At 46.6% G+C, this 13,490-nt stretch overlaps 1 long non-coding RNA gene across 1 annotated transcript in view; it reads right to left on the bottom strand.

Annotated features, from left to right (window-relative positions):
- LOC105553149 overlaps nt 1-13,490 on the bottom strand; it is a 30,819-nt gene continuing 17,329 nt past the window's right edge. Inside the window, exons 3-5 of the long non-coding RNA XR_001008107.1 lie at nt 6,588-6,707; nt 5,827-5,902; nt 1-5,101 (exon numbers count right to left, since the gene is read on the bottom strand). This is a non-coding gene — a long non-coding RNA (uncharacterized LOC105553149). The remainder of the gene's footprint in view (nt 5,102-5,826; nt 5,903-6,587; nt 6,708-13,490) is intronic.

The following is a 13,490-nucleotide window of genomic DNA, read 5'->3' as shown; positions in this document are numbered from 1 at the left end:
TTTAAAATATTTGAAGAAATTTATTCAGAGTCAAATATGAGTGACCATGCCCCATGACACAGCCCTCAGAAGGTCCTGAGGACATGTGGCAAAGGTGTTCTTCAAAGTGTTCATTACTAAGGCATCCGTCTCCCATTACTTCAATGCACTTTGCTAAACAATGCATTATTTCCGAGAAGACGTCTGAATCTGTTTCTGTACCAATGGTCTTAATTAGAACATCACATAAATTGCCACATCTGTGTGAGATACTCAGGACCACAGACTCTCGCACACTTTAGGAGAAAAGGCATAGATTCTGCTGCTGCCCCTCCAACACCATCGTGGAAATAAAATTTCAGTAAAGGGACTATCAGTTTGACAACCTGCTTGGTGTACTCCACAAAGCACAGTCAAATCAGCTATGTGCTGCAAAAGGTCACAATCTTTTTTTTTTGAGATGGAGTCTCGCTCTGTCACCCAGGCTGGAGTGCAGTGGTGCCATCTCGGCTCACTGCAATCTCCACCTCCCCGGTTCAAGCGATTCCCCTGCCTCAGCCTCCTGTGTAGCTAGAACTACAGGTGCCTGCCGCCATGCCCAGCTAATTTTTGTGTTTTAAGACAGCGTTTCACCATGTTGGCCACGCTGGTCTTGAACTCCTGACCTCAGGTATCTACTCACCTCGGCCTCCCAAAGTGCTGTGATTACAGGCGTGAGTCACTGCGCCTGGCCAAGGTCACAATTTTTCCTGTGTGCACAGACCAGGTAACAGAAGAAAATCACATCACCTGTGTGATTGGTGCAAAGACAATGTCCTCAGATGCCAGGACCCAGGCATAAAAGTTACATCACCTGGATGTTGGACCCAGCAATATGTCACAGTGGCCCAAGTAGGCAAAACAGAGACAGAAGAGTCACATAATGTCAGTGCAGGGCCCAGCAATGTCACAAAGTCTCCTGCAGGCAAAACCTAAAAGAAGAGAAAAGTGCTGGGCATAGCAATATGCTACAATGTTCCTGTAAGCAGGGACCAGGCAGAAGAGAGTCACATCACCTAGATGCTGGGCCTAGTGATATGTCAACCATCTTTTCTGTAATAAAGATCCAGGCAGGAGAAACACATCACCTGGTTGCTGGCCACAGAAATGTGCCACAATTTTCACTGTAGGCAGGGTGCAGGCAGAAGAGGAGAGTCACATCTCCTACGTAATAACTGTGACATACCTGTGCAGAGGTATATCGCAATGCCCCCTGGAGGAAGGAGCCAGGTAGGGGACTCCCCATCCCTTAGGTGTTGAGCCCAGTGTCACATCTGAGTATGTCACAATACCCAAATATGTGGGGCCTGAGAAAAAAGAGGAGAGTCACATCACCAAGATGCTAAGCCAATGGTATGTCACAATTTCCCTGTGAGCAGAGACCAGGCAGGAGAAGAGTAACATCACCATGGTTATGGGCATTCAGTTATGTCACAAAGCCCCCTGTAGTCAGGGCCCAGGAAAATAACGTTCCATCACCTGGGTGTTGAGCCCAGCAATATGTAATGATGTCTAATGTGAAACATTGTGCTGCAATATGGCACAACATGCAGGACACAGGTTGGAGAGTCACATAACATAGGTACACGATCCAGCAATATTTGACAATACCCAAAATTTGTGGTGTCCAAAAACAAAAGTCACATCACCGAGATGCTGGGTTCAGTGATACATCACAATCTTCACTTCGGGCTGAACCAAGACAGAAGCATCAAAGCACTCCAGTGCATAACAAAGACATATGTCACAATCACACCTGCAAGAAGGTCCAGTAATTAAAAATCCTGCACATGTCCCAGTTCTAGACATGTGAGTCACCACATTCTGTATGTTGGGTCTAAGTGTGCTAGTGACAATCTCACCAACTGAATCTGTGCATGAGAGCTGAGAGCCTTCATCCCTTCCATGAACTGTTTGGCCCTAAGCCCAGGTAGGAGAGTCAACATGTCCCCCAGCCAATTAGGGACATGTTGACTATCCTACCTGGGCTTAGACAGGTAGAATTCTCACCTATGAACTGGATTTAGAAATAAATCACTATTTCAACTCTAGCCAGATGTTCACATATGACAGTCACAATTTTAACTGTAGACTGTGTATGTGTGTGAGATTCAGGGCCTCACCAGTGGGCTCTGTCTACGTGTGAGGGTGACAATTCTAACAGTTGGCCGGGAGTGTATATGAGAACCACAATCTCACCTGTATGCTGAACCCTGTAATGACACTCTCTGCACCACAAGAGATTTATATAGTATGCAAGAAAGTGGTAATTCGTTATGACCTTTGTACAAGGAGACCCAGAATCCTATTCATGACTCTAGGCCTAGCTGTAAGAGACAGCATCTTGGTTGGGCTGGGTGCAGTGGCTCATGCCTGTAATCCCAGCACTTTGGGAAGCTGAGGTGGGCAGATCACCTGAGGTTGGGAGTTTGAGACCAGCGTGACCAACATGGAGAAACCCCATCTCTACTAAAAATACAAAATTAGCTGGGTATGGTGGCACATGCCTGTAATCTCAGCTACTTGGGAGGCTGAGGCAAGAGAATCGCTTAGACCTGGGAGGCAGAGGTTGCAGTGGGCGGAGATCACGCCATTGCAGTCTAGCCTGGGCAACAAGAACGAAACTGTCTCCAAAAAAAAAAAAAGAGAGAGAGACAGCATCTCTCCTATTAGATAGTGTGAGGTATGAGAGTAATCATTGCATCTGTGATCTAGGTCAAGATATATTTTACAGGCCAGGCGCAGTTGCTCACACCTGTAATCCCAGCACTTTGGGAGGTCGAGACAGGTGCATCACCTGAGCTCAAGAGTTTGAGACCAGCCTCACCAACATTGGGAAACCCTGTCTCTACTAGAAATACAAAAATCAGCCAGGTGTGGTGGCTCACGCCTGTATTCCTAGCTACTGAGGAGGCTGAGGCAGGAGAATTGCTTGAACCCAGGAAGTGGAGGTTTCAGTGAGCCAAGATCATGCCATTGCACTCCAGCCTGGGGGACAGAATGAAACTGTCTCAAAAAAAAAAATGTATATTACAATCCTGCCTGTGAATAGGGAGAGAGGAGAGTCGCATCATCTGGGTTTTTAGCCAGGAATATGACGCAACCTTTTTTTTTTTTTTTTTTGAGATGGAGTTTCGCTCTTGTTGCCCAGGCTGGAGTGCAATGGCACAGTCTCAGCTGACTGCAACCTCCGCCTCCTAGGTTCAAGTACATGATTCTTGTGCCTCAGTCTCCCAAGTAGCTGGGACTACAGGAACATGCCACCATGCCCAGCTAATTTTTGTAATTTTTTTTTTTTCTCCCCGAGACAGAGTCTTGCTCTGCTGCCCAGGCTGGAGTGCAGTGGCATGATCTTGGCTCACTGCAACCTCCCCCTCCTGGGTTCAAGCAATTCTCCTGCCTCAGGCTCCCGAATAGCTGAGATTACAGGCGGCTGCCACCACACCCGGCTGATTTTTGTATTTTTAGTAGAGACGGGGTTTCACCATGTCGGCCAGCTGGTCTCAAACTCCTCAGGCGATCCACCCACCTCGGTTTCCCAAAGTGCTGGGTATTACTGGCATGAGCCACCAGGCCTGGCTTGACACAACCTTTTCTGAGGGCAGAGACCAGTCAGAAGTGTGACATCACCTGAATACTCAGCCAGGAATAAGTTACAACCTTCTCCTGAAAGCAGCACACAGGCAGCAGAATCACATCACCTGGGTGCTGAGCCCAGCAATCAGTAACAATGCCCTCTGTGGTCCAGGCCCAGGCAGCAGACACATATCACCTGGTACCTGGGCCAGCCAGTTTTTTCTGTGGGACGAGTACAGGTAAAAATGGAGAGTCACATCTCCCAGGTTACTGATGCAGCGGTCTGTCACAAGGCCCTCTGTAGAAAGGGCCCAGGTGGCAGTCTCCCATTTTATAGGTGTTGGACCTAGCAATATGTCTTAACATGAAAAATATTCAGGCCTAAGCAAAAAAGGAGAGTCACATAACCTGAGTGCAGGGCTTAGGAATATGTCACAATGCACCCTGTGGACAGCTCCAAGGCTGGAAAAAAGTCACATCTTGGAGGTCCAGAGTCAAACCATATGTCACAATCTCATTTGTGGGCCTGGCCAACGCAGGAGAGTCTGATCACTAAGGTGCCCTGCAGATGCATACAATCACACCTGCAGGCAAGTCCAGGGATTAGATTAGAAATTCCAAACATGTCCAGGTTCTAAAGGTATGAAAGTCAACACCTCCCGTATGTTGGGTCTAAGTACATGAGTCGCAATCTCAATGATCGACAGAATGTGTGCAAAAGAGCCACAGTTTCTTCTGCAGACTGTATCTTCTTAGTGCGGTCACAGACTTACACGTGTGGTGACTCTTGGTCTAGAAGTCACTAACCCACCTGTGGACCAGATCCACACGAGAGGCAATTATCCAACTTTTGACAGCCTCTGTGAAATTCAGAACTTCAACAGTGGGATGTGTTTACATGGGAGAATGACAATCCTTACTGTTGCCCGGGTGTGCATTGGACAGACACTCTCTGTGTCACCTGAGGACTTTATACAATATGCAAGATTGGTAATCCTCTGTGACCTTTGCACAAGAAGGAGCTCCAGAATCTTTCCTGTGGTTCTAAGCCCAGATATGAGAGTCAACGTCTCTCTAATTGAGTCCAGATAGGAGAATCTTCACCTTCCTATGAGCTGGATTTAGAAATCAGTCACCATCCCAGCTGTAGCCAGATGTTCACATATAACAGTCACGATTCCAACTGTGGACTGTGTTCACATGTGATTCAGGACCTCACTAGTGGACTCTGTCAATGGATCAGGGTGACAACTGTAAAGGTTGGTGTGGTGTGCATAGGACAAATACAATCTCAGTTGTGTGCTGCACCCTGTTATGACATTCTCTGTACACACTAGGGCTTTATAGATGTGAGAGAGTACTAATTCTTTATGACTTTTGTACAGGAGGACTTCCTCATTTTCCTCAGCCTAGCTGAGGGCAACATTCTCTCTCCTATTGGCTTCTGCAAGGTATGACAGTTACCATTACATCTGCATGCTTGGCCAGATATATGTCACAATCCTACCTGTATGGAAAGAGCAAATGCAAGAGTGACATCAATTATGTGTTGGGCCAGGGCTATGTCACAAAAGCAGGAGAATCACATCACTGGGGGCTTCACCAGGGATGTTACAATCCCCTCCTGAAAGCAGGGCACAGGTAGAAGAGTGAGATCCCCTGGGTGCTGGGCCCAGATATGACAGACACAACAACGACTGGTTGCCGGGCCCAACCATATGTCAGAATCTTCCCTGTGGGCAGGATGCAGGCAAAAATACAGGGTTTTATCTCCTGCATGATGGATGCAGAAATACATCACAAAGCTGGTGGCTCACAACTGTAATCCTAGCATTTTGGGAGGCCGAGGCAGGTGGATCACCTGATTTCAGGAGTTCGGGACCAGGCTGACCAACATGGAGAAACTCTGTCTCTACTAAAAATAGAAAATTAGCCGGGCACGGTGGCAGATGCCTGTAATCCCAGCTATTCGGGAGGCTGAGGCAGGAGAACCGCTTGAACCCGAGAGGCAGAGGTTGCGGTGAGCCGAGGTCGCGCCACCGCATGCCAGTCTGGGCAACAAGAACAAAACGCCATCTCAAAAAAACAAAAAACCAACAAAAAAAACATCACGAGGTCTCCTGTGGGAGGGACTCAGGCAGAAGCCTTCCAGCCCCTAGGTGTTTGTCCCGGTTGTATGTCACAATATCCAAAATATAGCAGGTCTCAGGCAAATGAGGGGAGTCACATCACCTAGGTGCTGGGTCCGGTGATCTGTCACAATCTTTTCTTTTGGCAGGCCTTAAGCAGAAGAGAAGAGTCACATTACCTAGATAATGAATAAAGAGATGTTATAATATTTCCGTGGGAGCATCCATGCAGGGCAGTCACATCACCCTGGTGTTGGACTCAGAGACGTGTTGCAACACGCCATGTATGCAAGTCCCAAGCAGGAGAGGAGAGTCATATCACCTAGGTTCTTGGTCCAGAAATATTTCACAATATTTCTGGAGGGGAGGGCCTAGGCAAAAAAGTCATATTACCTAAGTGAGAGGCCTAGAGATATGTCACAATGCCTCCCGTGGGTAGGGCTCATAAACAAGAAGAGAGTCACATAACCTAGGTGCTGGGCTCAGCTTTATGTTCCAATCATCCCAGTGGGAAGGGCCCAAGCATGAAAGAAGAGTCACATCACCTAGGAGCTACGTCAAGCGATATATCACAATTGCCGCTGTGGACAAACCCCAGAAGAGGAGGCACATCATCTAGGTTATGGGTCCAAACATGTATCACAGTGACTTGTGTGTGCAAGGACCAAGCAGAATAATTACATCACTGCTTGGTCCAGCGATAAATCACTCTATTCTGTGGGCATGGCCCAGGCAGTAGAGGAATGTCAAATCATGTAGGTAAAAGAGGGCATTTATCTGTGCTTTTCCCATAGGAGAGATTGCAGTGGGTCAATAGGTAGGTCACAATGCTTCCTGTGGTCAGGGTTCAGGCAGAGAACTCACATCATCTTGGTGCTGGGCACAGCAGTATGTCTCAATGCCTTCCAAGGGCACAGCCAAAGCTGTAACATCACCTTAGTGTTAGGCCCAGCAATATGTCATAATCTCCTTTGTCGGCAGAACCTAGAAAAAAGAAAAGTCACATCAGTTAGGTGCTGTACCCAACAATATGTTCCAATATCCCCTGTGAGTGGAGAACAGGCAGGAATAAAAAGTCACATTTCCTGGGTGATTGGTGAAGACATATATTAAAATCCCCTCTGTAGACAGGTCCAGGATGAAGCGTTACATCACCTGGGTGTTGGATTCAGCAACGTTACAATGGCCTATGTGTTTAGGGCACAAACAAAAGAGTCACATAACATACACCCAGCAATATGTCACAATACACCTGTGGGCAGCACCAAGGCAGAGGAGGAGACTCACATCACCTGGGTGCAATGCCCAGTGATGTCACAATGACCCCTATGGGCTGTATCAAGGCAGAATAGAATCACATTACCAAGGGTCTAGGTCCAGTGATATGTCACTATGAGCTGGGCCCAGGAAAGAGACAAATAACTCAGATGCTGGGCCAAGGTGTATGTCACAATTACACTTGTCGAAAGGTCTTGTGATGACATTAACAATTACACGCTTGTCCTCAGTCAAGGGATGAGAGTCAACACCTCCTGCATGTTGGGTCTAAGTACAGGGGTCACAATCTCAGTGGTGGACTGGATTTGTGCAAGAACCTCAATTTCCTTTGCAAATTATGTGCCTTAGGCTGGGCATGGTGGCTTACACCTGTAATCCCAGCATTTTGGGAGGCCAAGGTGGGCGGATCACTAGAGGTCACGAGTTCAAGACCAGCCTGACCAACATGGTGAAACCCCAGCTCTACTAAAAATACAAAAAATTAGCCAGTGGGGTGGTGGGCACCTATAATCCCAACTACTCGGGAGAATCAGGCAGGAGAATCACTTGAACCCAGGAGGCAGAGGTTGCAGTGAGTCGAGATCAGGCCACTGCACTCCAGCCCGGGTTACAAGAGTGAAACTTCATCTCTAAATAAATAAATAAAGCTCCATAGTGAAGTTACAGTCACAAAGGTGTGCTGAATTTTGATTAAAGAGTCACTAACCCAACTATGGACAAAATCCACAAATGAGAGTCAATTTTCCAACATTCAACTGCCTCCAAAAGTGAGGTTCAGAACCTCAAAAGTAGGGTGTGTTTATTTAAGTAAATGACAATCTTTGGTATTGACTGGGTGTGAATATGTTTCACAATCTCACCTGTGTGCTTGGCCCCGTGAGGGCACTCTCTTGTGGACTGTATATGGTGTGCATGAGAGTTGCAACCTGCTCTGAGAACTCTGCGCTGCTTTGGACCCATGATCTAACATGGTCCTAAGTCTAGCTATGACAGTCAACATCTCTCCAATTGGCTGGCTCCAGGGAGAAGAGTCCTCAGCCACCTATGAGCTGGGTTTAGAAATGAGTCACCATCTCAACTGTGGCCACATATGATATGTGAACACACATGTTCACATATGATAGTCACAATTTTAACTGTGGACTGCATCTGTGGATGAGAATTACGACCTCATCAGTGGGCTTTTACCATGTGTGAGGATGACAATTCTAAAAATTGGCAGGGAGTGCTTCCATGAAACATGATCTAACCTGTTTGCTGGGTCCTATGATGACATGCTCTGTACACTGTACCATCCGAGTGCTTTATACAATATACGAGAGAGTGGTGATTCTCTATAGCCTTCATGCAGAGAGGAGACCCGGGATTTTACTCCTTTTTCTAAGCCTAGCTGTGAGACAGTATCTCTTCTATTGGCTGGTATGAGGTATTAGAGTCATCATCAAACCTGTGAGCTGGGATGAGATACATGTTACCAACCAACTTGCTGGCAGAAAGCACCCAGGAGAGTCATATCACCTGGATGCTGGGCCAATGATATGTACATTTTTTCCCTGAGGGCTGTGACAAGGCAGGAGAGTCACGTCATCTGGGTTTTCACCCAGTGGTGTGTTACCATTTTCTCCTGAAAGTTATGCACATGCAGGAGAGACACATCACCCGGTGGCTGGGCCCTGCAGTGTGTCACAATCTTTCCTGCGGGCAGAGTGCAGGCAGAAAAGGCATCACATCTTTTATGTAATGGATGCAGATATATGTCACAAGAACCCCTGGGGACAGGGCTGAGGCAGGAGCTTCTCATTTTTTAGGTGTTTGGCCCAGTGAAATGCCACAATTCCCAAAATATGTGGTTGCTAGATAGAAGAGTCGCATCACCTAAGTTCTGGTTTCAGTGATATGTCACAATCTTTCCTTTTGACAGGGCTCGGGGGGAGAGGAGTCATATCACTCAGGTGATGAACAAAAATAAATGTCCCAATAACCCATGCTCATGGTACATGTGAGAGAGCTGAATCACCCGTGTGTTAAACCCAGTGACATGTCAAAATATACAATTCATGCAGTGTCCAGGCAGGAGAAGACAGTATCTTCACCCAAGTGTCAGGCCCAGTGATACATCACAATACCTTCTGTGACAGAGTCCAAGCAGTGGGGAAGAGTCACATTACCTAGATGCTGAATCGAAAAATGTGTCACAAAAATCACTGAGCACAGAGCCCAGGCAGGAGAGTCAAATTACCTAAATGAGGGGCTCAGAGATATGTTGCAATGACCTCTGTAGGTAGGACTCAGGAGAAACAGGAGAGTCACATTATCTAGGTGCTGAGTAAAGCTATATGACACAATCACCCAATTTGATAGACCCAGACAAAAGAAGAGAGTCACATCACATAAGTGCTGGACCAAGTGATGTGTCACAATCCTCATTATGGACAGTTCCCAGGAAGAAAAGGAGAGTCACATCACCTAGGTGATTGGTCTAAAGATGTCACAATAAGCCGTGTGGGCTGGGATCATGAAGAAGAATCGAATCACTTGTGTGTTGAGCCTAGCGATAAGTCACTCTCTTTTCTGTGGGCATAGACCAGGCAGGGGAGGAGAGTCATAATATCTAAGTGCTGGAGCCAGAGATAGGTCACAACCTCTACTATTAGCAAAGCACAGGTAAGAAAAGAGTCACCGGACAGTGGCTCATGCCTGTAATCCTAGCACTTTGGGAGGCCAAAGTGGGCAGATCACCTGAGGTCAGGAGTTCGAGACCAGCCTGACCAACATGGAAGAACCCCTCTCTACCAAAAATATAAAAAATTAGCTGGGCGTGGTGGTGGGCACCTGTAATCCCAGCTACTTGGGAAGCTGAAGCAGGAGAATTGCTTGAACCCGGGAGGCGGAGGTTGCAGTGAGCCAAGATTGTGCCACTGCACTCCAGCCCAGGCAACGGTGCAAGACTCTGTCTCAAAAAAAAAAAAAAAAAGCTCTACTATGTACTAAATATTTGACAAAATATTTTTTTCTTTTCTTTTTTTTTTTTGAGACAGAGTTTCACTCTTGTTGCCCAGGCTGGCAGGCTGGAGTGCAATGGTATGATCTCGGCTCACTGCAACCTCTGCCTCTAGGGTTCAAGCGATTCTCCTGCCTCAGCCTCCCCAGTAGCTGAAACTACAGGCGCCCGCCGCCACACCCAGCTAATTTTTGTATTTTTAGTAGAGATGGGGTTTCACGATGTTGGCCAGACTGGTCTTGAACTCCTGACCTTGTGATCCGCCCGCCTCAGCCTCCCAAAGTGCTGGGATTACAGGCGTGAGCCACTGTGTCTGGCCCAGGGATGCATATTAAACAGGGACGAATATTATTACTTCTCATGAATTATTTTGTTGTATTGTTCATTAATATATAAAAAATTGCTAGGATAAAATTTAGTATATAGTCAATATAGTCCAAGAAAGATTGTTGCCAGGCATGGTGGCTCATGCTTGTAATCTCAGCAGTTTGGGACTCCAAAGGAGGAGGATCACTTAAATTGAGGAGTTCAGGACCAGCCTCACCAACATGGTGAAATGTCTCTATCAAAAATACAAAATTAGCCAGACTTTGTGGTGCATACCTGCAATCCCAGCTACTCAAAAGGCTGAGACAGGAGATCACTAAAACCTGGGAGACAGAGGTTGCAGTGAACCCAGATCGCACCACTGCACCCCATCCTGGGTGACAGATGACTCAGTCTCAAAAAGAAGACAAAGATTTTTGCCATTCTTGCTATCATGCTATAAACCTGCAAATCCTATAAAACTCTCAATTTCATATTCTCCATGAATTATTACAGGCACACACCTGTAATCCCAGCTACTCAAAAAGCTGAGACAGAAGTATTGCCACCGCACTCCAGCGTGAGGAATAGGCGAGACTTTTTCTAAAAAAAAAATAAATAACAAAAAAAAAATGCAGAAACAAAAGACCAACCCCGGATCTCTTGAATGAGAATCTGCATTTCAAGAAGATCTCCAGTTTATTGTTGCACACGACACAATTTGCAAAGTATGCTTCTAAATCACTGACTTTGCTGAGAATTATACACAGCTGATTCTGGATGATTTAAAATAGCACTCAGGCTGGCGTGGTGGCTCACGCCTGTAATCCCAGCACTTTGGGAGGCCATGGTGGGCAGATCATAAGGTCAAGAGATCAATACCATCCTGGCCAACATGGTGAAACCCTGTCTCTACTAAAAATACAAAAATTAGCTAGGTGTGCTGGCCTGCGCCTGTAGTCCCAGCTACTCGGGAGGCTGAGGCAGAAGAACGGCTTGAACCCAGGAGGCAGATGTTGCAGTGAGCCAAGATCATACCACTGCATTCCACCCGGCAACAAAACTAGACTTTGAGTCAAACAAAAAAAATACATAAATACAATAAATAAAAAAATATAAAAAATTAGCCAGGCGTGGTGGTACACACGTAATCCCAGATACTCAGGAGGCTGAGGTGAGAGAATTGCTTGAACCTGGGAGGCGGAGGCGGAGGTGGAGGCTGCAGTGAGCTGAGACTGTGCCACTGCACTCCAGCCTAGGCAACAGGGCAAGACCTCGCCTCAAGAAAACCAAACAAACAAACAAAATCACCAGGCTGACTTCTGCGTAAAATATTCCCTGATCTAGCATCTACTTTCACCACGTTCTATCCCTCCCCTTCCCAGTTTTTTTCTGACCTTGTTTTCTCTTCTTTATGAAAGTCCTTTTCTCTCTAACCTTTAAAATTCTCCACCATCTTATAGTTGGTGCTTTCCCCTTGTTGCAATACTACTTTAAAATTAAGTAAATTCATTAGCTGGGCATGATGGCAGGTGCCTGTAATCCCAGCTACTTGGGAGGTTGAGGCAGGAGAATTGCTTGAACCCAGGAGGCAGAGGTTGCAATGAGCCGAGATCGTGCCATTGGACTCCAGCCTGGGGAACTGAGCGAAATGCCATTTCAAAAAAAAAAAATTAAGCAACTTCTTGCCAAGCACAGTGGCTCACACCTGTAATTTTAGCACTTTGGGAGACTGAGATGGGTGGATCACCTGAGGTCCAGAGTTTGAGAACAGCCTGGCCAACATGGTGAAACCCCATCTCTACTAAAAATCCCAAAATTAGCCGGGCATCGGGGTGCCTGTTTGTAGTCCCAGCTACTAGGGAGGGGAGACTGTGGTGGGAAGATCGCTTGAATATGGGAGACAGAGGTTGCAGTGAGTCGAGACTGCACCACTGTACTACATCCTGGGTGAGAGAATGAGACTCAAAAAAATTAAGAGACTTCTTACCTAAATCTAAATTTGTCATATTTTACAAAATCTAGAAACAACCTTGGAATAACAACAACTCTATTCCCAGAAAGAGCTTCCCAACCCCACTTCTGTGCCAATCCCAACTGTATCTGCCTGTGGATTTCAAGGTTTTCAGGGCTCCGCGGCTTCTCTAAGTATAAATGCTCTGTCTATGGCTATTGTGAGCAGGCTGGGACATCTGTAGAGGAGGCTCTCGGGCAGAACCGGCCGCTCCTTCAATGATCTCCCTTTACAGGCAAAACTATACTTAGCTTGGAGTCACTGAGTTCAGGCTTCTACTTACCAGTCAGGGTTACTCACTTAGTTTTAAATAAGAAAATGAACAATGTATGGTCAGGCGCAGTGGCTCAATGCCTGTAATCCCAGCACGTTGGGAGGCCAAGGCAGGAGGATCACTTGAGGTCAGGAGTTCAAGACCATCCTGGCCAATATGGTGAAACCCTGTCTCTACTAGAAATACAAAAATTAGCTGGGCATGGTGGCATGCGCTTGTAATCCCAGCTATCCATAAGGCTGAGGCACGAGAATCCCTTGAACCCGGGAGGCACAGGTTGCCATGAGCCAAGATCACATCACTGCACTCCAGCCTGGGCGATAGAGCAAGACTCAGTCTCAAAAAAAAAAAAAAAAAAAAGTCAAAAAACAAAAATGACCAACGTTTCAAGAAAAGTGAAATCACTCCTACACATTGTTTATGGAATATTTTAAGAAAATTTTAAGACTTAAATTTTCTACTACAATATAAAAAGCTTAAGTAAGATTGGGCACAGTGGCTCACACCTGTAATCCCTGCACTTTGGGAGGCCAAAGCAGATGGATCACCCGAGGTCAGGAGTTCGAGACCAGCCTGGCCAACATGATGAAACCCCATCTCTACTAAAAACATAAAAATTAGCCGGGCGTGGTGGCAGGTGCTTGCAATCCCGGCTACTCAGGAGGCTGAGGTAGGAGAATCACTTGAACCTGGGATACAGAGGTGCAGTGAGCCGCGATCGGGACACTGCACTCCAGCCTGGGCAACAAGAGTGAAACTCCATCTCCGCCAGGCGCGGTGGCTAACACCTGTATAATCCCAGCACTTTGGGAGGCGGAGGCGGGCAGATCACGAGGTCAGGAGATCGAGACCATCCTGGCTAGCATGGTGAAACCCTGTCTCCACTAAAAATAC

The sequence above is a fragment of the Mandrillus leucophaeus genome, unplaced genomic scaffold (genome assembly GCF_000951045.1).
Source record: "Mandrillus leucophaeus isolate KB7577 unplaced genomic scaffold, Mleu.le_1.0 Scaffold1163, whole genome shotgun sequence".
In the NCBI taxonomy this organism is placed as follows: Eukaryota; Metazoa; Chordata; class Mammalia; order Primates; family Cercopithecidae; genus Mandrillus; species Mandrillus leucophaeus.
Note: the sequence above shows the minus strand (reverse complement) of the source record. Positions and strands in the feature narration are given on the sequence as shown.